General features: G+C 35.8%; 1 long non-coding RNA gene across 1 annotated transcript in view; it reads right to left on the minus strand.

Moving 5' to 3' along the window:
* Window positions 1–27,500, minus strand: part of LOC136842119 (uncharacterized) — a 254,360-nt gene that overhangs the window by 104,533 nt on the left and 122,327 nt on the right. The gene's annotated exons all lie outside the window — the stretch shown is intronic.

The following is a 27,500-nucleotide window of genomic DNA, read 5'->3' on the forward strand; positions in this document are numbered from 1 at the left end:
GTTCTTTGAAGCCGGTTCCAGAACGCATAACCGTCTGGCTCGCATTCCCAATTTTCTATGAATTCTACTCTTCATTTACATAAATTTACCCCCATTAAACACTGCCTGAATTTCAGACGTAATATAATCTATGGATTTTACGATATTCTGCACTTAAGAAGGCCTTTTCTCTCTCTCTCAAGTAAAACGTTATTGGCAGGCTCTCTTGAAATCTGATTCCGTTTCTCTTTCTTCTTGCTGAATGTCTTTTAGTGCTCCTTTTAGTACTTTCTTTTAGTGCTCCTTCCTTTTAATGTTCCTTTTAGTGCTTCCTTTCAGTGTTCCTTTTAGTGCTCACTGTCACTTGGGGATCAGCTTATTCTTCCCTTTGTAAAGTCACTGTTTTAATCTTATGTTGTTTTATCTCTCAGAATGCACGACCCTTTTTGCTACAAATAATTATCTCTCTCTCTCTCTCTCTCTCTCTCTCTCTCTCTCTCTCTCTCTCTCTCTCTCTCTCTCTCTCTCTTATAAGCAGAATTATGTATTAAAAATCAAAGTTCTGCGAGTGATGAACTGAATTGAATATAGAATTTAGGCCAAAGGCCAAGCACTGGGACCTATGAGGTTAGTCAGAGCTGAAACGGAAATTGACAGTAAAAGGTATGAAAGGTGTAACTGGAGGAAAACCTCGCTGTTGCACTATAAATCAATTGCTAGGAGAGGGTGGAAAGTAAGATGGAAGAAAAAGAATATGAAACGAGGTACAGTAAAAGGAACGAAAGGGGGTTGTAGCTAGGGGCCGAGGGCACGCTGCAAAGAACCTTATGTAATGCCTACTGTGCACCGCATGAGGTGCACTTACAGCGCTACCCCCCTACGGGGATGCAAGTGATGAGCAAAGGGTCACATTAAGACCAGAGAGCCAAAGGACCGACAATGATTCCATTTGCGCTTCTTAGAAGAACGTTTTTTCACATTTCTTGCTTTTAAGAACATTTACTGCTTCGTTGTAAACCTCTGCCAAAGTGTTTCATTACGATGCCGTAAGCCTCGGCAACACCTTTGTTTATTCTCCTATGGTATTCTCTTCCTGCTTGTGTGTTTCCTGTGCTTCCTTCAAGGCTAAACCTCAGCCCTTTACCTGACGTCGCCCTTTCTTCTCGCTGATATCTCGCTTTGACTAGATAATGACACATTACACGCAAGTCCCGCTAATCTGACAATTACGTTAGCTTCCTTTTCATGTCTGGAGAAGGGAAGCTGTAATTGATTCCGCAGACTGTCGTTCCAATTCGATCAACTTGGACTGTAGTAGCAGTAACCGCTACTTGCAGACTGCAGCAAAGTCTAATTGTTCAGAGGACTTTCATCGATTATGTACGATGACTCGGGTAGATTTCGTACGATGTCTCTGGTAGATTATGCACGATGACAGACATCCATCACTCCGTACGATGACTGGACGGTTCTCGAGCCAAGCGTCTGTTATCTTAGTTTTGACATATTGCTCACAAACCTGGTTAGATTACAGGTCCTAAATCTGACCTGCTATCATAACGGCGTCTCTCTTTTTGTTGGTGGTAAACTATCCAACATCTGACCAAATTCACAGCAGTCTGATTTCGACGTATATTAATCTTTTGCATATTTAATCAAATCTGCTGTCATAAAATTTCTTTTCTACTCTGGCACATAAAAGTGACAAAGCATTGAGCATGACCTATTGTCTAATGCCAGTGTGACATATTATTTATGGCGGCGTCTGGCTCTTCTTGGCGGTAACCTATCCAACATCTGACCAAAATGAGAACTGTTTAATTTCGCTGTGTTAATATTTTGTATACCTTACCAAACTGGAAGTCATGCATTCCTTTCGAATTTCTCAAATAAAGTGACACGTATTGCCAGAATGTCTCGTTAACCTTAGTATGAGGTAGAATATTTATTTGTCCCACCGAATTACGAGGAGATAACATGGTAAGAGAAGAAAGGATATGAAAGGGAAATCAGAGGAAAATGAATGAGAGTAGACCCATCTGTTCCTAAAATTCACAGGAGCTTTGTCTTTGTTATCACACACCAGTTCAGTTAAGACTGCATATTTTGACCATGATATAAACAAGTAAAAAATGCGCCGAAGGTTCTTCAGCGCAATCGAGTTTTCTGTACAGCGTATAATCAAGGCCACCGAAAACAGATCTATCTTTCGGTGGTCTCGGTATAATGTTGTATGAGCCGCGGCCCATGAAACTCTCAGCCGGCCGTGGTGGCCCGTGTTGTTACGTCGCCAGCAACGCGATTATTGCTAACTTTAACCTAAATAAAAAAAAAAACTACTGAGGCTAGAGCGCTGCAATTTGGTATATTTGATGACTGGAGGGCGAATGATCAACATACCAATTTGCAGCCCTCTAGCCTTAGTAGTTTTTACGATCTGGGGGGTAAAGAAAAAGTGCGGACAGAAAAAAGTGCGGACAGAAAAAGGTGCGGACAGAATAAAGCGCGGACGGACAGACAAACCCGGCATACTTTTCTTTTACAGAAAACTAAAACTACGTTTCTACTTTATTTTAAATCATACCCTTATTGATTTATTTATGCATTATTCAGCCCTCATTTACCCTCAATTTCGTGGATCAAGTGACTGAAGCTCTTCAAATGGTTTAAAGTTCATTCTTGTTCTACGATTTTAAATTTCAGTCGAGGCCAGAGTACAAATGTGCAGACATCAGCAGTTCCGTAAAGATGTGAAGCAAAGAGAAAGTTACTATAAAAACTTGTAATGGATACTCGCTGTTCACTCAACAGATGGCGTTAGATGCGTCTTAAACCGTAATATTAACAGGTTCAAATAGCGCGTTGATTTATGTCAAATTATGCCCTAGGGTCATTTATCTCCGCTTCCGTCTAAAATTTACTTGTTTTTTCTTTTATTCAGCAAATAATTCATATTAGCATTTACTTTTCCTTTTCTTTTATTCAGCAAAAAATTCGTATTAGCATTTACTTGACTTTTTTATTTTATTCAGCAAAACATTCATATTAGTTTTGTTTGTTATTCTTCTCCAATAAATGAAAAATATAGGTGTGATGAATTTCACAGTAATTTGCATTGAACCAGCTCATGGGAGCAGTCCGGTAACCGATACAGTACTCCCATATTACACCCGAGATAACTGAAATCCTCTTTTCTTGCTTTGTTCGCTATAATATTTCGCTCACTCATTTACATGAAACAAATGGAAAGAGAGAGAGAGAGAGAGAGAGAGAGAGAGAGAGAGAGAGAGAGAGAGAGAGAGAGAGAGAGGAACTAATGGTTGATTGAATCTGTATCAAATGGTCAATTTTTTTAAAAAAACTGTTTACTGAAAATTCTGAAATGTTCAGCACAGCAGTGTCATTACTTACCAAAAGTGAAAAGAACAATAGAAAAAAATACAAAGAATGGTTAACTTATATATCATGAACGAGTTGGCAGCTACGCCGTTTCACAGCCACATTGCAAAAACAATGTCCATGCTTGTGTTCGGTTTTTTCGGGGGGTGGGGGGGGAGGGGAGAGTAGAGATCGAGGGGGGAAGAGGGGAGGGGGAAGCGGGGAAGAGGGTAAGGGGAAGAGAGTAGGGTGGGTATTGGGACTAGAGTAGGGGAATCATTGTTAAAAATTCGTCAAAAGAGAACACCGATTTGTATATAATCAAATTCAGATAGAATAAAGTCAATCGTGTTTTTGAAATACTAATGGCAGACAAACAGACTAACCAAAAGGATTTACCCGATGGTGACAAACGACAAAGAACAGACGCAAACACGCACTCACAAAGACCAATTGTAAGTTGGACTGGCCCCATTATCAAGTGGGGAAAAAATAGATCATAATGACCAGAAAAAGTGAAATGTGAAAAGGTTCCGATAAATTGCTGATTGACGAACCGATTGTTTTGATACTGAAAACTGGCGTTGCAGATGATAAGGCTCTCGGGCTTGTTCGACGAAATCTTGAGAGACCGACTGGTTGTTTAGATACCAAAAACTGGTGTCACACAAACCAAGGTCTTCGAGGCGATTCAGCAAAGACACGATTGACCGACTGATTTGTTATATGCTAAAAACTGGCGTTGCAACTACCGTGGTCTTTGAGGCCGTGCATCAACATACTGAGTAACCAACTGATTGCTTTGATGGTAAAAACTGGCGTTGTAATTACCAAGGTCTTCGAGGCTGTTCAACAAAATCTTGAGTACTGATTGTTTTAATGGCAAAAACTGGCGTTGCAATTACAAGGGCTTCGAGACTGTTCAACAAAATCTTCAGTACTGATTGTTTAGATGGCAAAAACTGGCGTTGCAATTACCAAGGTCTTCGAGGCTGTTCAACAAACTCTTGAGTACTGAATGTTTAAATGGCAAAAACTGGTGTTGCAATTACCAAGGTCTTTGAGGCTGTTCAACAAAATCTTGAGTGACCTATTGATTGTTTTGATACCTCTAACTGGCACTAAGACCGTTCAATAAAATCTTTAAGGACAGATTATTTGTTAAATACCAAAAACTGGCGCTGCAACTACTAAAGTCCCGGAGACTTCAATAAAATCTTGAGGACAGTTGATTGTCTAGACACTGAAAACTGCCGCTGCAACAGCTAATGTCATCGAGGGTGCCCAAAGATTTCAGTCGAAGAATCAGTTGTTTGATATCAAAAACTGTCGTTGCAACGACCGAGGCCATATGGGTTGTCTATCAAAATAGAGACTGACGGATAGACTGTCTGATATTTGATTGAAAAGAACTCGCATCACAACAACCAAGATCTTGGATTGCTTTCACATTTAGAAAAAATGGAATCACAAGGCCTGGAAGGCTGACCAAAAACCGACCCACCGTTTCTTTGATACCCGTCCCAAAAATACTAGCGTCAAAACAATTAAGATATAGTTTGACAAAGGGATTATTTCCATCACTTAAAAAAATAATCTGACTTCACTTCTCCCAACGTCCAGAGACTGCAGGAAAAGTATGTTGATTGCCAAATCGATCAGTTGTGCTGAAATTCAGTACTGGCGTCGCCATTACCAAGTTTCCCAGAAGCTGTCCAGCATAAAATTTCATTACGCAAAAGCTCCATCCGGCGGGAGAGGCAAGAGGAGGAGGAGGAGGAGGAGGAGGAGGAGGAGGAGGAGGAGGAGGAGGAGGAGGAGGAGGAGGAGGAGGAGGAAGAGGCGGAGGAGGAGAACGGCCATCGAAACTAACGGAACCGAAAGAAATCATAAAAAAGTGACACGTACGAAAATAAAATAAACAATACCAGAAAACTTTTTTCGACAGAAAACAACAGCCGCGGTGCATATGCCGCACGCGCTCCTGTTGGTCGGTGTTTGTGAGTGCAAGTGAGAAAAATAGATAGAAAGATGATAGGTACAATTAGAGAGAGAGAGAGAGAGAGAGAGAGAGAGAGAGAGAGAGAGAGAGAGAGAGAGAGAGGGGTAGGGAGTAAGGAGGGTTAGATAGATAGATAGATAGGTTGATAGATAGATTAAGGAAGTGGCACACAGACAAACAGACAGACGGTAAAGAAGGGTGGGGTGGCTGTGCAGTGGGAGGGTAACAGATAGACAGTTAAAGACAAACAGACAAAAGACAGACATTTTTTGGATATCTAAGGGTTAAGGTAGAGAGAAATGCACAGATAAATGGATCAATTAAAAAAAAAGGTAGAAAGTGAGACAGATAGAGAAAGTGAGAAAAAGAGAGACAGAGAGAGGAAAAAAAAGACAAAACGACAATTTGGATGTCTAAGGATTAAGATAATGAGAAATGCACAGATAAATGGATCAATTAAAAAAAGGGTAGAAAGTGAGACAGAGATAGAGAAAGTGAGATAGAAAAGAGGTAATGAGAGATGCACAGATAAATGGATAAATTAAAAAAAGGAAAGAGAGAGAGAGAGAGAGAGAGAGAGAGAGAGAGAGAGAGAGAGAGAGAGAGAGAGAGAGAAAAGGGTGATGGTTAGGGGTTATTGGAATGAACTTTGGATAGGCTGGTAGTGGGAGGGGCTGGGGAGTTGGATGTTGGGGGTGGGGGTGGAGGCAATCCTCCTTGGCTACCTCCGCCCAAAAAAGCGCTGTGTCGTCGCTCGTCGCTTCCATCAGCAGCAGGTGCAGCAGCAACAGCAGGAGTCAGCAGCAGTCAGTATCCAGGCGGGGGGCAGGTCAGCTAGCTTCGACACCAAGTATATGAATATGTATGACTCCGCCATGCCATAAACCCCTAAAAAAATATAAAAATTCCATCACTATATATTTTTTGGGGAGCTTGTTCTAGTTTCCAACCCAGCTGCTCGGTTTTTTTTTTTTTTTTAGGGACCTTGTCTGTTTGCGTCAATGTTTGCCAGTGTCTGACGATGCTTGTGCTTGCTTGCTTGCTTCCATGCTCTCTCTCTCTCTCTCTCTCTCTCTCTCTCTCTCTCTCTCTCTCTCTCTCTCTCTCTCGTTCTATTTTTTTTTTTATTTGATGTTTGTAGGGAATGCATTTATTATTTTCTATTCGAAATAGACGGTGTTTCGACAGCGCTTGCATGCTTTTAGAGCGCGAGATTGCCTGTATAACAAAACATATCGTGTTTACTCTTCGCTGCCTTACGCCGACCATTTCTAGAGAAACGAAATTGAAATATCGAATCGGTCATGCCGACATCGTTTCTCGCCCAAATTTAAATTTGGGGAGAGAGAGAGAGAGAGAGAGAGAGAGAGAGAGAGAGAGAGAGAGAGAGAGAGAGAGAGAGAGAGAGAGAGAGAGAGAACAATAAGCCTGAATATTATCACAGTAACATAAGATAAGTCAGCTATACCTAAAACCTGCTATTTAGCCCAAAATTTTAATGGAGAGAGAGAGAGAGAGAGAGAGAGAGAGAGAGAGAGAGAGAGAGAGAGAGAGAGAGAGAGAGCCTGAATAATATCATAGTAACATAAGATAAGTCACCTATACCTAAACCTAATATTTCGCCCAAAATTTTAATGGAGAGAGAGAGAGAGAGAGCCATGGCAAAAAAATTTGGAGATTATCAGTATAATTACAGATCATTAGTCCACCTGAAACATGGGTAGTTTTCTCGATTATTGAAGAAGAAAACGAATTGTCATGAGTCGGATTCAAATGGAGGTAAGCAATGGACACGGCAGGACATCCAAATTTGCTCTTCGTAGCAACAGATCTGTGGCTGCTGGAAAACAACAACAGCAATAACAACATCAGTTGCTACTCTCGTTATTATTAATTATTATTATTATTATATATTACTATTAGGTACTTTAAGCAGACCACTACATTGAAGTACTTAACTCTCAAGTACAGTCAGCAGCCTACTATTTAAATCGTTTCTCTAAAAATGCATTTTTCAGAGAGAAACATAATTTCTAAAGGACGTCATCAAATTATACTAACTCTGAGTATTTTCTTTTCCCTTCGATTTATCAGAAAACTGGGACTATTTAGATTATCTGTGCTGTTCTGTTATGTTGTTAGGAAAAAGTAAGTACGGCATCCTTTCAAATGAAAAGAAATCAAAACCAGATTAATGCAGACCAGCTGCATGTTCTGAGTTACAGATGAAAAATACAAGTATCGGACAGAACAGAAACAGTTCAAAGAAATAATTAATAATTTTCTTCTTGTTTACAGCCTAAATTTCTTCAGCTAGAAGAAATGCGAAGAAATCATCATCAGATTTATTGTGACCAGATTTATGCTTTGGACAAAAAAATTAAACAAGTATCGAACAGGTATAAAAAAAAAAACGATAAGCTTCGCTCCGTATAGAACGACGTGGGAGCGTTTTCTGCGCGAAAAAAAAAACAATAAAAAAACAACAAATCCTTTAAAATGCAGAGAAATTATTGCTAGTGTTATGCAGACCAGCTGCATGTTTTCGCCAAATAAAAAAATAAGCGAAACCAGTATCGGACAGAGCCAAAACAAGTATCAAAAAAAAAAAAAAAAAGAAAAAGAGTTTAGATTCGTCCCATACAGAGCATTTCAGGAATGCTTTCTGGGGCTTTTACGCAGCCCAAGCGAAAGGGATAGCCAGGTTTGAATCAAAAGAAAATATGCCGTGAGGTCGGTCCGACGCACGTTGATATGAATCGGTGAAAATAACTATGTACCCGTGTACGCATTCCCAAACAATTTTCTTTTTTTTTTTTATTTCCACGTTGATAGGAGACGGTGAAAATAACTATGTATGTATGTGTGTGTACGCCATTCCTTTTTCTATCTTTTTTATCTTTTTTTGTCAAGTCTCGCCAATATACGAGAATAAAACAATATCTCAATTACACGAACGGTCAAACCGATTAAAGGTTCTGGGATTAAAAAGTGCCAACCTCTGAACTTCGTAGCAACAGATCTGTGGCTGCTGGAAAACAACAACAATAACAACAACAAAAACAACATTTGCAGCAACGACAACACCAGCAGCAACAAAAGCAAGGACAGGCGCTCCCAACAGGGCGAGATCAATATTGTTGTTTATTTTGTTTATGATGATTACAAGAATGAACACACCTGGCCAGGTGTCTCAGAGTATATCCTTTGGAGATGACGAGGATAGTTGGACAGGCGGGACGTGACGAGGAACCAGTGACCATAAGTCGTGCGACGCCATTTAAGATCGCTAAATCTGTCAGTCAGTCGGTAAAACAAACATGATTCAATCAAGTATTCACAAAACACATCCTTCTGTCAAAAGGGAATTAATTATCCGAGCTAATACAAAGTTTAGATGTCCATTAAACTGTAAGACAAATAGATAAATAAATAGATGAAAATAAATAAATAAATACATCAAAATAAATAAATAAATGAATGAAAAAATAAACAAATAGATAAAAAAATGTAAAATATAAAAAATACTGAAGCAAAAAAAATAAATAGCATTTAATAAATATAATAGAATAAATAAAAAATAGATAAAAATAAATAAAGTAAGTAAATGAATAAAAATAAGCAAATGAAAGAACAGTAGCATTAATCATTATACTGGGTAACTTTTTCATCCCTTCTGTTCCCAGCATTCTTATATGTCTGTCTGTTCGTTTGTCAACAAGATTACGCAAAAAGGTTACGTATTGATTTCTCCGTAAATTCCACTAAAGACATGCAACGTTGCTTACAGTGAATGACTGGATTGTGAGAGATAGGAAAGTAACTCTTGTGAGGGAGGTTCCTTTTTTCTTTCTCGATAGGTCTAGGTTGTTTAGCCTTAGAGGAAGGAGGTTTGCGTTCTCCAAGTATATATTTTTTTTTACAGAGGAGGGTAGCCCACCTAAAGTAATTCCAGCCCTGCAGAAGTGTCAGTGAAATAGGGCGAATGAGTCCGGGAACACAGAAGAGGGTAGAGAATTTATTACTTTGAGAGCTAATGGCGTGAAAGATTGAAGAAACTGGTTGACCATTGAATTTGTGATTCTAGCTCGGTATCTGCGGAACTGTACAGCCTGACAGTGTAATGAAAGTTGCTCTTGCGTTTTAAAGTTGCGTTTGAAGATGTTCATTTTTTAAGGTTAAATCACAGCTCTAACACTATGTTTTTCCCAAGGGTAGAAACAACAGTATGCCGACCAATTATCATACGTCATAATTCACTGTACTGATTCAACATTGACACAGCTTTCTACATTCTTCTTGTCAACAGTAATCCTAGAAGTTCTCCTAAAAAATTCTGAAGAACAAAGGATATGGATCTTCCGGAACTTAAAATTATCGCACCTACAGCATTATTGGTTGAATATCAACTTCGTGGTTGGCGGATTCACGAGTGTTAGTCACAAGGTCACTGCATACTTAGACCTAGGCAACAAAGTGATTGGCTGTCATAAAGTCAATTATTGTCTAATATTGTCATGGAAATAATTGCATAATTTGTCGTGAGAAACGTGATTTTCTAATTAATAGCATTCTAATCAATAATTCATTCAAAGCCAATTTAACGCAGTAATTCTCATCAGTGTTAATGAGAAGTATGACTGGTTAATGAGAAGTATGACTGAAAAACATATACGTGATTGGCTGACCATCTACAACATAGCCCGCCAATTGTTTGTAATTCGACAGGCCGATTTTAAGATGAATGCTCGACTACACTAGGCAAGGTTTGTTCAATACTCGGATGGGTTACCTCAACCAGTGTTATGTGGGAGCAGTTCTTGGACGGGTAACCACCAATGAATGAGGTACCTTTGCCACGTAAACTCCCGTGACCATTAATTATAACAGGGTCATAGGGGCAGCAACCGCACCCCCAAAATTCAACGCACTTTAGGAGTGTGGCATGATGACCACTTAGTCATAACGGGACTCAAGAAGTAAATAACAAATATTGCAAATAATTCTTTATTTAATTCATGATGAGTATTGTAAATAATTTAATACTTAATTAATGATAAATATTGTAAATATTTCTCCACTTAGTGATAAATATTGTAAATAATTCTCCATCCAATTAATGATAAATATTGTAAATAATTCTCCACTAAATTAATTATAAATGTTATATAAAAAACTTAATAATGAATATTTTAAATGTTTTTATAATAAAAATTAAAAAATTAATCAATGAGAGAGAGAGAGAGAGAAATAATTTCTCCATGTAATCAATGGTAAATATCATAAATATTTCTCCATTTAAGCAATTTTACATAAAATTCTCTTTTCTTGCTGTTTTCGCTATAATATTTCGCACTCATTTAGATTAAACAAGAGAGAGAAGAGAGAGAGATGAGAGAGAGAGAGAGGACTTTTAGACTTGAGAGCTTTCCAGAAATGATCCCGACGTGAGTCATGTAATCAATGGTAAATATTATAAATATTTCTCCATTTAAGCAATGGATAATAATCAGGTTTAATCAGTGGGTAACGCCCTTGCTTTCCATAAATATCCGACGTGAGTCAGAAATTTATTTCTAATACGTGATTGTGTGTTGATGATATATAATATATATATATATATACACACATATATATATATATATATATATATATATATATATATATATATATATATATATATATATATATATATATATATATATATATATATATATATATTTAATCATGTAAATATACTTATCAACGGAAGAGATATGTGTTAGACAACCGGAAGTGCCCATACGAAATCATTCACTGAAAAAAAAAATTGAAATAACTTTTCATTACAAGTTGAAATGACGCTGTCAGCTAAACTCGTCAGCTGACAGCGACTTGTCAGCAGGGACTAGACTCGCCAGTTGTCAGCAGCATAACTGGATGATTAATTGCTACGAAGGAGAATGGCAGAGTGACCGGAAGCTGTCGGCATTCCAAAGCATCTTCAAATTTATGGCAGTTATGAAATATGGGTAGAAAAAAAAAGGATGAAAATTTCCGTCGGATTCAAATGAAATTATTACATTTTTTGCTTCTAGAGAGATACTCGACTCTCATAAAAATTTTTTGATAACGAGAAAAAGGATAAACTGTGGGAAAATATGCGTAGAAATAAATAGCAGGCGAAAAATGCGCCGAAGTTTCCTCGGCGCATTCGAGTTTTCTGTACAGCCGCTGCAGCGTATAATCTAGGCCACCGAAAATAGATCTATCTTTCGGTGGTCTCGGTATAAAGCTGTATGAGCCGCGCCCCATGAAACTTTAACCACGGCCCGGTGATGGCCTATCCTTTATCGTTACCAGAAGCATGATTATGGCTAACTTAACCTTATATAAAATGAAAACTACTGAGGCTAGAGGGCTGCAATTTGTCCTCTAGTCTCACTAGTTGTTAAGATCTGAGGGCGGACAGAAAAAGCGCGGACAGAAAAAAGTGCGGACGGACAGACAAGGCCGGCACAATAGTTTTCTTTTACAGAAAACTAAAAATCCATCGGATTCAAATGAAATAATTAGATTTTTGCCTTTTAAGGAGACACTCGACTCTCATAAAACTGTGTCTGATTGAGAGAAAAAGGATAAATTGTAGAAACTATACAGAAAACTATGGAACCAGTAAAGAGGATTTATTTTAATTTCAACCACTTGTATTTTGTTATATAACTACAACTGTTTTTACACGGAATATTGATAGGAAAACGAAAATTTTGATAATTAAGATACTGATGATGTTGATCACAAATCAATTAACACACGCAATGAAGAAGCAATTCTAAAAAAAAAACTAATCGTTAACCAAGTGCTTTTTTTATCAGGTTATCAATTAAATATAAGCTATAAGTATCCGAAAATGTCACCGGGATCTTTTCCTACCTGCGTGTTTCATTAGTGGTCAGAATGAAATAAGCAAGTGAAAATACTGTTTTACTTCTAGCGACATCAGCAAATCATCTTTTTGACGTTGTAACTTTCTCTTTCAAAATGTAAGCGATGGAATAGTGTATGTGATTAACGAAACAATATTTTTATTTGGTGACTTTCAAAATAAGATCAAACTTAAATGCACGATAGAAATATATTTCTACCTCACCTTGGGATCGACTCCGGGACTTTTGAGTAAAAAACTAATTTTTATTTAGTGATTTTCAAAATAAGATCAAAATTAAGTGTACAATAGACATATTTCTACCTTACCTTGAGATCGACTACGGGACTTTTGAGTGGAAAACTCATTTTTATTCGGTGATTTTCAAAATAAAATAAAAATTAAGTGCACAACAGAAATCTATTTCTACCTCGCCTTGGGATCGACTCCGAGACTTTTGAGTGAAAAACTCATTTTTATTTAGTGATTTTCAAAATAAGATCAAAATTAAGTGTACAATAGACACATTTCTACCTCACCTTGGGATCGACTCCGGGACTTTTGAGTGAAAAACTCATTATTATTTGGTGATTTTCAAAATAAAATAAAAATTAAGTGCACAATAGAAATATACTTCTACCTCACCTTGGGATCGACTCCGGGACTTTTGAGTGAAAAAACTCAGGACTTCCGAGGGAAAGGATCAGGACTTTCGAGCGGTGGTTCCCCTGCCTGACACTCGACATCCCTGGGTTCGATCCCGACGAGAGGTAGAAATTTATTTGGTGCATTTATTCGCCTGCCTTTCATTTTCGGTCCTGATTTAATCCATCAGGTTGGCATCTTGACTACCAATTACGTCAGCAGATACCCTGAATAACTGTCTGTACATCACCTTGCCACGTCTGTTTCGGAATATCTACATCAATTAATTTTTTCTTGAGTTTCTACAAAGTTTGGCACTTTTTTCATTTATGGGACAATTGACTGGGTAAGATGATTCTCGTCTCAATTACTGATTTAAGTAAAAAAAAAAGTTTAAAAAGAATCAGCCCTCAGTTATTTTTATACTATTTTATTTTATTTATTTTTTTTTGAGAACACGGATACAAGAAGTCAGCGAAACGTAAGCTCACAGACTATTTGCATTCGCTTTGGGAAGGGAGGGAGGGGGATGGCACGAAGGGGGAAGGGGGTGAGAGTTGTTGGGGGGGTGGGGAGGAGCCAGGGAGAGGATAGACGACACATGAAAAAAAAGGAGGACATTTTTATTGCTCTGTTATATCAGTGTTGACTTTTATGACTTCTTTTATTATAAACAAAAATTCAGGGTTGATAAAATCATTCAATGACTATGAAAAAAAAATTGTTGTAAAAGAAAAGTAACAAAACAACTGTCATATATTTTTTATTCGGAAAAAATTGTTTTATTTCGTAGGTCCGTAATGTCTAGTACGTTACACCAATGGAAATAAGTTTCAAAAGGTCTTTTTCTCGTTTCTTTTCGATATCTGTTATCTTTTTGTTTACTGTTTGGTCGACGAATCAAAGGAAATCCATATACACTTGTAAACAAACATGTTCTCTCAGTGTGCATATTCATGAAAAAAAATGATATGCATATTTGTGAATGTGTATGGCGTTCATGATGTGTCTGCATGAAATCAATCTCTCTCTCTCTCTCTCTCTCTCTCTCTCTCTCTCTCTCTCTCTCTATATATATATATATATATATATATATATATATATATATATATATATATATATATATATATATATATATACATACATATATACATATATATGTATATACTGTATACACATATATATATTATATGTATACATATACATTATATATGTATATATATACACATTTAAATACATATAAATATATATATATACAAAATATATATATACACACACACACATATATATATATATATATATATATATATATATATATATATATATATATATATATATATATAGAGAGAGAGAGAGAGAGAGAGAGAGAGAGAGAGAGAGAGAGAGAGAGAGAGAGAGAGAGAGTTAGTTCAAGACAGAGTTAGAAGTAATACCATAAGAGAAATCTACTAAAGTTCCTTATGCAGATGAGACGACAATGATGGGGGAATGGTTTATGGCACACAATAGTGTCAGCGGGGTTTCCAGTGGACACCAAAAGAGTTATTAAACCGAGACCTACTTGGATAAGAACTCTGAGAAGGGAGGCTGGAGATGAGTGAAAACCTATGGAAGACAAAGCACAGAAAAGACCCGAATGGCGGAATTTCACCGAGACTCTTTGCATCGCATGCGACAAGCAGAGTTGACTGATGCGAGAGTTGAAGTGATTAATGTAAACTGCAGAGTGCTTACTGATGCAAGGAGGGAAATTATGCAGTTGGTGAGCTGAAGGTGCCAGGATTTGAAAGGACTCAAGTAGGGGTGCTATGGTATGGTTATGGCATTGCTGAGATATGGAGACAAGGTGATAAGCACAAGGGCAAAGTTAGTCAGAGCTTTTGAGGTGTCTTGGTCCTGGGGAGAGAAAGGAAACCAGTAGGTTTGAGGAAGGAGTACCCACGAAATGGAGATTTTTGGCCTATCGTACTTAAGGGTGCATATATATATATATATATATATATATATATATATATATATATATATATATATATATATATATATATATATATATATATATATATATATAAATATATATATATATATATATATATATATATATATATATATATATATATATATATATATATATATATATATACTACTGTGTGTATGATATATTCGCTTTTATGTACAGTAAACGTCCGTGGTTAATGAATGAACTTATTATTTTTTGTATAATGAATTAGTAATATTCGAACTTGGTCGAGTAATGCATCAGTGGTTAATAGCTGCCATCTGTCATTATATTCACACCGGAATGCACATATTATTAAAGTGGTAAAACAGTTGCGAACAGGAATTAGGATTTATGAAGCTCATTTGATAAAATCTGATCATTTCGCCTCATATTCACACAATTCATATATTTTATCAGTTTTGTTATGGCTACGAAATTATTTGAAATCAATATTTTTTTATGGTTTATGAATTTTTTTTTTTTTGGGGGGAGTTTGTATCGTTACAAACCATGATTTTTTCATGGTTCCTACATTTCTTAATGACTTTTGTACTTAGCACACAGCTGATACGTCTTCTAGTTAATTTTATTTGGACACCACGTCAGGTTTTTTTCGTATAGATTTGTTTCAAATACGTTTTTCCCTACTTATATTTTCCCAACATTATTACCTCTCATGTGACGTTTATTTTTCATTTACTACGCGAATAACTTTCTTTATAATCAAAGTCATCAACGATAATCAACAACCCTTCCGAGTACCTGATTTGGCTCTCTCTCTCTCTCTCTCTCTCTCTCTCTCTCTCTCTCTCTCTCTCTCTCTCTCTCAGACACACATACACAAACACACGCCAGCCCTATGAGAGCTGCAAGTCAGCTCAGTGGTCTGTTAAACTATTTTAATAATAATTACAATATATCTCTCTCTCTCTCTCCCTCTACACACACACACACACACACACACACACACACACACACATATATATATATATATATATATATATATATATATATATATATATATATATATATGTGTGTGTGTGTGTGTGTGTATATATAACATATATAAATAGTTATGTCTGTCCATGTGTATATATATATATATATATATATATATATATATATATATATATATATATATATATATATATTTATAAATGTCTATACAGACATACATAAATAATATATATATACATAAATATATATATATATATATATATATATATACATATACATACTGAATATAAAAAAATATACATATACGCATAAGGGAATATGCGTATATATAATGTACCCTCTGCGAACCCGGGAATGAAAAAATAAATGGCGTGAAAGGCCTCAAGCCCCTCAATTGCGTAAATGAAACCTAAAGTTAATTGTTGCAACAGCCCGTATACTCTACCCATAAACAAAACACATGCAAATAAACAAAGATAGTTAAATTTTATCACAATGTAAACTTCCGTTATTTTATGACGATAGTTAAACTTTATCACAATGCAGGATTTCGCCCATTTTTTTGCTACAGTAGAAATTACTGCAAAAATACTGTTCATCTCGGTGGAAGGTGTCTGCACATGCACAAGCACACTCAGGCATACACTTATATATATATATATATATATATATATATATATATATATATATATATATATATATATATATATATATATATATATATATATATATATAGTTAGATAGATAGATTGATAAATATATTATATATATATATATATATATATATATATATATATATATATATATATATATATATATATATATATATATATATATATATATATATATACACATATATATATATAGAAATAATCAACACACAGTCACGTGTGGAACAGAAATAAATTTCTGACTCACATCAGGATCGAATTGAAAACCTAGGTTCGATCCTGATGTGAGCCAGAAATTTATATTTATATATATATATATATATATATATATATATATATATATATATATATATATATATATATATATATATATATATATATATATATACACACACACATATCTATATATAATACATGTTGAGCCGCGTCTTCACTTTAGTACTGCTTTTGCTCTAGTTAATCATGATGGACTCAATTTCCAAAAGGGACAGATGGGAGTTTCAGTTGGATTTCCGAGTATTATAAATGAATATGCATGGACTTGAGTGCAGAGGGTTGCTGATGATAGGTACCTTAGTGAATACAGGAATGTAATCGCTAGTGCTCTTCAGGGTAGCGTTTATGGTGCACACTACCATTTCTCTTATGTACACTACGTATGGTTTTGTCTAGAAAACAGAATGTTTGGTTTTACAGGTGATGGTATATTATTTGAGACGATCTCATCTGACTGTTGACTTATGGTGGCAGATTTTCTCGACGTAGATTTAGCCAGAATTATTGCACTGAGCAAGTTATTGGGAATAAATCTGAATCTTAAACACAAAGCATGATTGTTGGTGGCCGCAGGACTTTGGATCCACGCCTCCAAAATCTCGTCATTGATTGTGTTTCTGTAACTACTTGAAAATCACTTTAAATTCTCACGATCATTCTTGACTTCAAATCGACTTTTTCATCACTTTCTCCATCGTTAGCATTCAGATCTTCCAAGAATAGTGGTTTACCTTGTAGTACTAGAAATGCAGTACATTCTAACAGTCTCGCCTTTCCTTATATTAAGTTGAATAACACACCTATGTAGAAGTTTTATTCCAACCGTTATCAGATTATGGAATGATCTTCCTAATCGTCTAGTTGAATCATTGCAGCGTCAGAAGTTCGAACAAGATGCAAATGAATTTTACTAGGCTAGCTAGTCACATGAGCCTCTCTTCATTGTTTTTATTGTTTTATCTCATTTGTTTTTTCATTTATCTTAAATGGCTTATGCGGTACTTCTCTATTTCTTTTCAAGTACTTTGCTACTTTCCCTAATTAAAGGAACTGAACGTTCAGCATCCTGCTTTTCCACCTAGAACTATAATTTGTCGATTAACAATTATAATTATCAATCCCATCCCATAGAATATACACGGCACCGATTTCATAGGATAAATATAAAGGATACTGATTCCCCTGCCAGATTTGCAATGTCCGGAATACAACTTCTAGTTCATACGACCAAAATCCTATACTCCAAAACATAAAATTCTAAATGTATACATTTTACCCCATACAATACAGCAGATATTATTTTCTACAAAAAATTAATTATGTACTTTACTTTGCGCATTAATGAAGGGTAGTGACAGCACAATGCTTGTGCCAGTGACATTTCCACTGGGTTGGTACTAAGCTCAATCCCGGCTTAGTGTATGATAGATTTTCTCTGGTACACAACTTCACTGGAGAGTTTCCACAGATCTGATAAGTCATCAGCAACCGTTTTTCAGCTCTCCCGGGTCTCACGTGGGTCGAGATTTATATGTGCATATTTTCGGTCACTAGGACATTGTCCCTCTCCTCTGCTGTTCATTAGCAACTTTTAAACCTTTAAAAGGTGGAGATTCTTCTTTAAAGAGGTAAGAGAATAGATTTCAATGTATAGAATACCTAAGTAGCTGGTACTGGAGATAAATATTAAAAAATAAATAATTTAGAATGCACCCATTACATTTCATATGTTGTTATGAAAACTGAAGATTTTAAATCAGCCTTGAATACTATTTCTAGACACCCTTTCCAGATTTAATCATTTTTTCTCAATATTTTTGTATTTTATTTAAAGCATGACCCATTACATGAAAGTTTTATTTTCTGAAATAAGTAAAACGGACATAAAAAGCAAATCAAAATTGTGACTATATGTATATAATATATATAATGTATATATATATATATATATATATATATATATATATATATATATATATATATATATATATATATATATATATATATATATATATATAATTTCCCTTCGGAGGAAATACAGACTGAAATGAAAACTGATGGAGAGAAAGCAAAATATACGAAAATAGAAAGCATAGAAGGATTTGGAGGAAATAAGGAGAAAGTTGATGGGAATAAAAAGCAAAATATTCCAAAACAGAAAGCATAGAAGGATTTGGCGGAAATAAAGACTGAGATATGATGGAGAAAAAGCAAAATATTCGAAAATAGAAAGCACTGAACGGTTTGGAGGAAATAAAGACTGAGATCTGATGGAGAAAAAGCAAAATAGTCGAAAATTGAAAGCATTGAAGGATTTGGAGTAAATAAAGTCTGAAAGCAGATTGAAAAAAAAAATATTCGAAAATAGACAGCCCAGAAGGATTTGGAGAAAATAAAGTCTGAAAGCCGAAAAAAAGAAATTATATAAGGATTTGGAGGAAATAAGGAGAAAGTTCATCGAAATGAAAAGCACAATATTCGAAAATAGAAAGCTTAGAAGGGTTTTATACGAAATAAAGACGAAAGCTGATGGGTAAAAAGGGAAAATATTCGTAAATAGAAAGCTCAGAAAGGTTTGGAGGAAATAAAGACGAAAACTAATGGGAAAAAAGGAAAAGTGTTCGAAAACAGCAAGCATAGAAAGGTTGGGAGGAAATGCAGGCTGAAAGCTGATGGAAATAAAAAGCATAATACTCAAAAATAGAAAGTATAGAAAGGTTTGGAGGAGCAAGAGGGAAAGGCGTTTGTGGCAACGCCGGTGACCATTTTATTAATTGAAAAGCTGTTGATAACAAATGCGCACCGAAAGCGAGAATAAATTATTGGTGTTTTAATTGATCGGCGTCGAGCGTCGCACTTTGCTGCACGAAGTCACCTCTGTTTAAGTAATTATTAGGAAGGGCAATTTTTTCCTCTTTCTTTTTTCAGCAGCAAAGTGAAGTTCTAAGGTTGGGCGGAATCGTGAAAATAGCGCATTAAAGGGATTTTTGGCTTGAGAGAAGAATAAGACGCCAAATGACTAACAGGTAAAAATTATGGAAAAGAAAAAAATACTTTTTTTTGAATGTTTTGGTTTGTATATCCATCTGTCTCTCTACAGAATATTATATATACGAGTATACAGTATATATATATATATATATATATATATATATATATATATATATATATATATATATATATATATATATATATATATATATATATATATATATATATATATATATATAAGTGCCTGCGTTTCCGTGCTTGGGCGTTTTTAGAAGTGGTTTTTCTGCGCAAAGGCTTCATCCATAATTTAGCATTTAAAATATGAACGAGTCAATGATCGCGCTCTAGTCCGTTCTCAGTAACCATCCCTCGATAGGGGAGTAGACACGATATCTATATATGTATGTATATATATATATAATATACAAATATATATATGTATAAATATATATATATATATATATATATATATATATATATATATATATATATATATATATATACTGTATATATATATATACTGTATATATATATATACAAATATATTTATGTATAAAAGTCTATAATAAATGACTGTGAAATATTTTCTGTTAAAACAGAATTCCATCAAATATTTGCCTGAGGAGAGAGACGGTTTGGTCTCTGAAGTAGAGCCTTTATTTTCCACATTTTGGCGCTTCTATGGGCTCCCTTATATTTGATGTATAATATATACTGTATATACGGTATATATATGCACACACATACATACATACATATATACATATATATATATATATATATATATATATATATATATATATATATATATATATATATATATATATATATATATATATATACAGTATATATATATGGAGAGAGAAAGCTAAACATTCATAACTGATTGAATGGATTTCTAATATGGATTTTTGATAATCTTAAAAAATTCACATTAGGAACAACTAATCCAAACTTTATCAATGTTCACCCTTTCCTGAGGTATCATGCTAAGTCACATGAGAAACATCCTTAATATTACTGGTTTTCTGTCAAATGCGTGGTCACACGTGCGCGCATGCGCACATTTCGATATACTTCAAATACTTCCCTGTATATTCCATAGGGTCTGTTATAAACCTACGAGAATCTGGCAGATAAGGTACATGGTATTACCTTTGTTGAAAACAGTTATTGTATATATAATGACTGACAGTTATATATGTTAAACAGTAAAAGATGTGGTGAAAGCCACTTTCATTATTCCGTTGGCTAACTCAAAAATACATTTGCTTTTACTTTTAGATAAAATGGAAATTAAGAGATGTATTAGGGATGTTTCAAAGTGAATAAATAAACAAAAAGGTTTATCTTACATTTTTTTTATTATTTACGAGTCGACATGCTCCATTTTTGCAGTTTTGTTTTCCGTCTCATAATAAAAACCGAAAATTATCGCTTATTTTGATTTTTAGTTCTCTGTAAAAAAAAAACTTTTTTGCCGCCTTTGTCTGTCCGTCCGCACTTTATTCTATCCGCACATTTTTCTGTCCGCACTTTTTCTGTCACCCCTCACGTCTTAAAAACTATTGAGGCTAGACGGCTGCAAATTGGTATGTTGATCATCCACCCTCCAATCATCAAACATAGCAAATTGCAGCCCTCTAGCCTCAGTAGTTTTTATTTTATTTAAGGTTAAAGTTAGCCATAATCGTGCTTCTGGCAACGATATAGGATAGGCCAACACTGGGCCGTGGTTAAAGTTTCATGGGCCGCGGCTTATACAGCATTATACTGAGACCTCCAAGAGATATATCTATTTTCGGTGGCCTTGATTGTACGCTGTAGCGGCTGTACAGAAAAACCGATCGCGCCGAAGAAACTTCGGCGCATTTCTTTACTTGTTTATTTAATGAACATTAGCTGTAGCATTCATTATTTAATATGAGTTCTGTATTTATAAAGTATTTTCGAGCGTTTCAGTGCAAAGGCTTATTCTCATGAAACTCTTACTGCGTAAATTTTTAAAATGATTATGCATTCCTGGAAAGGTGACGAAGCTTGCTGGTAAAATTTGGTCGCAAAACAGAATTTCAGTATTTTTAGTGGTAGCGCAAATCATTCTAGAAATCCTCAAAAAAAAATTTTTAAATTTTTCTTGACGATAAATATCGCAGTCGACATCACTGAAGCTAATCGTGATAGGCGGAAGTTCGTGCACCTTGCCACTAACCAGAAGTTACAGCTTCAGTACATTGGGGAATCAGAGACAGGACTGAGGACTGAGTCTTCATATACATCATCTTTGGAAATATACAGTCAGCTCCAAAAAGTATCTATAAACTAAAAGATTCTTGTGTTCATAAAGTTTTGGGAACATCTCTATTTTTTTTAAAGGATTTAATATTCCTGTTACCTGTCGTAACTTTTTTCCAACAAATCAAACCTAAGCATACATGTCATAAAACATGTTGGTGATTTGTCGCACACACACATCACAAACAGCTTGAATACAAGTTAACGACTCACTGGTAGTCCTGACAAATGCCTCATACAATTATCCAGCACTTGTCAAAGATTAGTTCTCCACTTCGTTCGTTTGTATTATATTACACCAGGCTTGTTGCTGGCACAGGCTCTTGCTCAAGGGCAACCCGTTAGTTCTCTACTTACGGTCACTGCCTTGTATTCAACCTAATTATTACATGTATGTGATAAGATGCCGACGTATGTTGACGGCATGTTTGAGTGTATTGTGGCCACACCCTGAAATAGCTCTACCCAGCCTTGGTATATAGCCTGACATAGCTCTACCCAGCCTTGGTGTATAGCCTGACATAGATCTACCCAGCCTTGGTATATAGTCTGACATAGATCTACCCAGCCTTGGTATATTCCCTGACATAGCTCTACCCAGCCTTGGTATATAGACTGACATAGTTCGACCCAGCCTTGGTTAGCCTGACATAGCTCTAACCAGCCTTGGTATATAGCCTGACATAGATCTAACCAGCCCTGGTATGTAGCCTGATATAGCTGTACCCAGCCTTTGTATATAGCCTGACATAGCTCTACCCAGCCTTGGTACATAGCCTGACATAGCTCTACCCACCCTTGGTATATTGCCTGACATAGCTCTACCCAGCCTTGTTATATAGCCTGACATAGCTCTACCCAGCCTTGGTATATAGCCTGACATAGCTCTACCCAGCCTTGGTATGACATAGCTCTACCCAGACTTGGTATATAGGCATAGCTCAACCCAGACATAACCATAGATCTACCCAGCCTTGGTATATAGAATGACATATACCCAGCCTGGACACAGCCTGACATAAGTCCACAGCCTATAGCCCGACATGGCTTAACCAGCCTTGATATGTAGCCCAACATAGCTATACTCAGCCAGCCTTGACATACCTGTACCCAGCCTTGGTACATAGCCTGACACAGCTCTACCCAGCCTTGGTATATTGCCTGACATAGCTCTAGCCAGCCTTGGTATATGGCCTGACATAGCTCTACCCAGCCTTGGTATATAGACTGACATAGCTCTACCCAGCCTTCGTATATAGAGTGACATAGCTCTACCCAGCCTTCATATATAGAGTGACCTATAGCTCTACCCAGCCTTGGTATATAGCCTGACACAGTCTAACCAGCCTTGGTATGTAGCCTGACATAGCTCTTCCCAGCCTTGGTGTATAGCCTGACATAGCTCTACCCAGCCAATGGCAGATACAAAGAGAGACAATGAATGTCGGAAACAGAGTCAGGTTGAAAAAAATCCACTTTTTAACTTAGTAATAATACAGTGGAAAAAAAAAAGGCTGATCACCATCAATAGTTACGATCGTTATCGATGCGAATTACTTAGTCTTCGAATACTGATTACACCATGGCCTAAGAAAGATCGCATTTTCGCGACTCCTTTCTGCTATACCTTCTTGACTTAACTGATGGGTAGATATCCCGTCCGTTCGCCCAGTGACGTCATGCGCCAACTCGGTCTCATTTAAAACTCAAAAATTTGTTAAAACTCAAAAATTTGAAATAACACAATCATACAAAAATCTATTACAAATGCGAATAAAATTAACAGATATAAAGAAAATTATAAAAAACTAATTCAAGGATGGAAACAAAAAAAATTTTTAAAAATAAAAATAAAAATACAAAAAGTAAATAAAAATAAAATTTGGATCAACTGTGAACAAACCTGCTCTTTCTTAGAACATGACACCAACTCCTGGCACATTTTAAGGCCCTGCCACCAAATTCTACTAATAATATTTGCCCTATACTGGTGTATAATAAAGCTTACACATAATGTCGGAAAAGGTTAGGGGCCAAGATGTTACTGACTTCGCATGTGGCACAAAAGTTGAAAATTTAGTGAAAGTTTGGGTGTCCAAGTTCTAAAAAAATGCCAAAAAATTTAAGTGTGGCAACGCTGCGTTTAAAAGTGACATTTTAATGAGGGATTAGTTAAAACAAATCTGACAATCTTGGAGGAAAGATAAAACTCTTTTGCAGTTTATTCTGTGATTGATGGACTGCATAAACAAAAGAATCGATTCCGTCCATGAACAAAAAAAATATATGAAAAAAATGGGAAAAATCTAAAAGGCAAATATTTTTCAAGCTTTTGTTTACGGAAGACACAGAGGCAGGCAAGTCTGACCCAATCCAATTCGGCAAAATAATTCATGGAACACAGAGGAAAGCCGAGTGTCAATTCGGCATCCATTATTACTTCCCAAAATAAGCAACTGTCCCGATAATAATTTCAGTTGTATTAAGGTTCTTTCCCAGGAACATTACTCCAATGTAATGCTACTTTCGAAGGTAACAAAAAAAAAGAAAGAAATAATAATCCAGACTGTGATTTGTATTATTGATTTTTTTTTTTATTTCTATATCCGAGCGAGAGCTGGAACTTACAGACAACGGGAAAATATTTCGCATGCCGCAAAATGTTTAGAGTTTGGGATCACTGGTTGGATTCCGGGAACAAAAGATTTCTCTCTCTCTCTCTCTCTCTCCAGCGGAAAAATGCAAAATGACGAAATTCCAAATGCTCTCGAAGAATGGCCGAGAACATTTTCCTGAGGTTATTCTTCGAGATGCACAAAAGCTAAATTTAAAAATTAAATTAGAAATAGGAAATTTAACACTTTCGTTTTTTTTATTAGGCTGTCAGGGGCTTTTGTTTGGAGTGTAGCCGTGGATAAACTGAATCGACATTTTAGCGCTGATACAAAATCGCATGATCATCCGAGTAAGATTTTTTTTTTTTTTACTTATGAAACCAACGAGATTCATTTTCGCCAAATAAAGGACCAATTTCATTTCTGAGCTAAACATTCGAGGTTCATCGACAGCTAATAACTACGAATTATGGAAACGATTATTTAGCGAGAAATGTCTATGAACAGTTGTTCACTGTCCATCACTTTGATCACTTTAAGATTTCGTATTGAAAATACGCCAGATTTTGGCATATAAAAAATGTAATTATGCAGATATGAAATTTAATTATGACTCATGACTATTTAGTATGAGTTACTTGTAAATTTTCATTTATGGATTACAATTCTGAAATGCACAGTAACTATTTCTACTATTTATAGAAATGTTCATGACAAGCTTATTCCTTTATGTATTAAACTTTCGAACTGCATAACCGCCAGTATTGCTATTATCAACTTAAAATACAGCTGGATTTTTAAAGCCCATGTTTAGAAATAAATCCCACACTCTAGAAATAACAGTGTCATCAATTGTCCACTGAAAGACTTGACATGATTTACTTAAATACAGCTCAGGGGTTTTAATTTAAGTCGAGAATTAGGCTCCGCCTTCTGGACACAGTTACCAGATGTTCTCGGACAACACAACTATGGTTTCGGGCATCACTGTGGCTCATTGCCCCACGCACCAGCCCGTACATATTTGCAGAGGGTGTTGTGCGGGGGCAATAAGCTTCTGATAAAACTACTACGGCTTCGGGCATCATTGTGACTCATTTCCCCACGCACCAGAGTGTAAATATTTGTTGCTAGGCTCCGGTTACAAATTGCTTTGACGAGGGTGAGCATTAGGCCTAAACTCAACGCTCCCTTGTTTCTTATCCGGACGTTGGATCGGTGTGAGCGAATGACCTCTCCTAGCAGAGTTTTCGCACTCCTTCGTAACCCAGGAAGAGAGAATGCAAACACGTCCGTCCCAGAATAACAGGACTGAACATCAAGACGATGATGATGATGATGATGATACCTTTCCAGAATCTCTCCAGATCGACACGTGGCTTATGTGTGGGGTCACGTCATTGGTTTTGTTGACCGTATCCGGCCATCGGACTGGGACTGGGTGGTGCTGTACCGTTCCCCTTGGATGTCTCCATTAGGAATTCAACCGAAATCAGTCTCCCATGATAGGAAATTGGAAAGAACAGAAAGGCGATTTTTCTTTTTTTTTTTTTTTTTTTTTTTTTTTTTTTGAATCGCACCCGGAAAGACGTCTTGAGGTTTATTGCGACCAAAAAGAAGTTAATGGAGCCGTGTCCGAAAACGGTGGTTTTTCCACGTGATGGAGCGAGAGCGAGAGGACTTTGAGGGAACTTCAGCGTCTGAGAGAGAGAGAGAGAGAGAGAGAGAGAGAGAGAGAGAGAGAGAGAGAGAGAGAGAGAGAGGACCTGGTAAAGAATTATGAGTATGTGAAAAAGTGAAAAAATGAGGAAATATGCAGCCGGGTAAACAGCTGTTGAGACTAATGAATATACAGATGCAGAGAGAGAGAGAGAGAGAGAGAGAGAGAGAGAGAGAGAGAGAGAGAGAATTTCAAGTATGTTTATGTAATTAAACTAACTATAAGAAAGATATGAAGATAACTTGAAAAATACGGACAAGGGAAATATGATTATGAATATAAAAAGGGCAAGAGAATAATGCGACATGCAGTCAGAGAGAGAGAGAGAGAGAGAGAGAGAGAGAGAGAGAGAGAGAGAGAGAGAGAGAGAGCGTGATTCCCTTCAGTGAAACTAAGACGTGCTCATATCGGACCGAAGAACAGATTCAAGGAAGAATTCATTCTTGTCTCGCCATCGCTTCAAATGAAATAGAATTATTGATGGAACAATTGGCCATTTTGCCTACTGTATTTAATTCGTAAGTGCTTAATCTTTGCTCTTTTTCACTTACATTATTTTGCTTTACGGGATACTGCTATAGTCAAGTTAGCTGCTTTTTGCTCCTGGTTCCATAAACAATAACAACAACAAATACACAATAATAATAATAATAATAATAATAATAATAATAATAATAATAATAATAATAATAATATTATTATTATTATTATTATTATTATTATTATTATTATTATTATTATTATTATTCAGTTACTGGCTTTGGCCCTCAGTTCCATAAACAACAAATACACAACAACCACAATAACAATAATAATAATAACGATATTATTATTATTATTATTATTATTATTATTATTATTATTATTATTATTAAAAAGATGAACCCCCATTCATATGAAACAAGCCCACAGGGCCACTGACTTGAAATTCAAGCTTCCAAAGAATATGGCGTTCACTTGAAAGACAGTTAAGAATATAGTAGGAAATACAGAAAGAAGCGACTAGTTATTAGGAAAGAGAAAAAGATAAATTAATAGATTAATGAATATAAACAGATGAAAATATAA

Source organism: Macrobrachium rosenbergii, chromosome 9, assembly GCF_040412425.1.
Source record: "Macrobrachium rosenbergii isolate ZJJX-2024 chromosome 9, ASM4041242v1, whole genome shotgun sequence".
NCBI lineage: Eukaryota > Metazoa > Arthropoda > Malacostraca > Decapoda > Palaemonidae > Macrobrachium > Macrobrachium rosenbergii.